Here is a 260-nt window from a genome sequence, read left to right as displayed (position 1 = left end):
TTTTTCAAAAGTCAATTTAAATTAATTCTTACTTCCTCTAATTTTAAAGTTGTGTTTGTTTACAAAGACAAAATATTGAGACAAAGATACAAAGACACAAAATTATATTTGACAGATGAAATATGAATAGAGATATTGTGTCTTGAAATACTGAATTAGAATATTTTGTATCTATCCTAACCGAAAAAAGACACATAAACATTAACAAAAGACACAACTTATTTTTAATTTTTTCTATCATTATTTTTGTTATTTTTGTT

The sequence above is a fragment of the Arachis ipaensis genome, chromosome B09 (genome assembly GCF_000816755.2).
Source record: "Arachis ipaensis cultivar K30076 chromosome B09, Araip1.1, whole genome shotgun sequence".
NCBI lineage: Eukaryota > Viridiplantae > Streptophyta > Magnoliopsida > Fabales > Fabaceae > Arachis > Arachis ipaensis.
Note: the sequence above shows the minus strand (reverse complement) of the source record.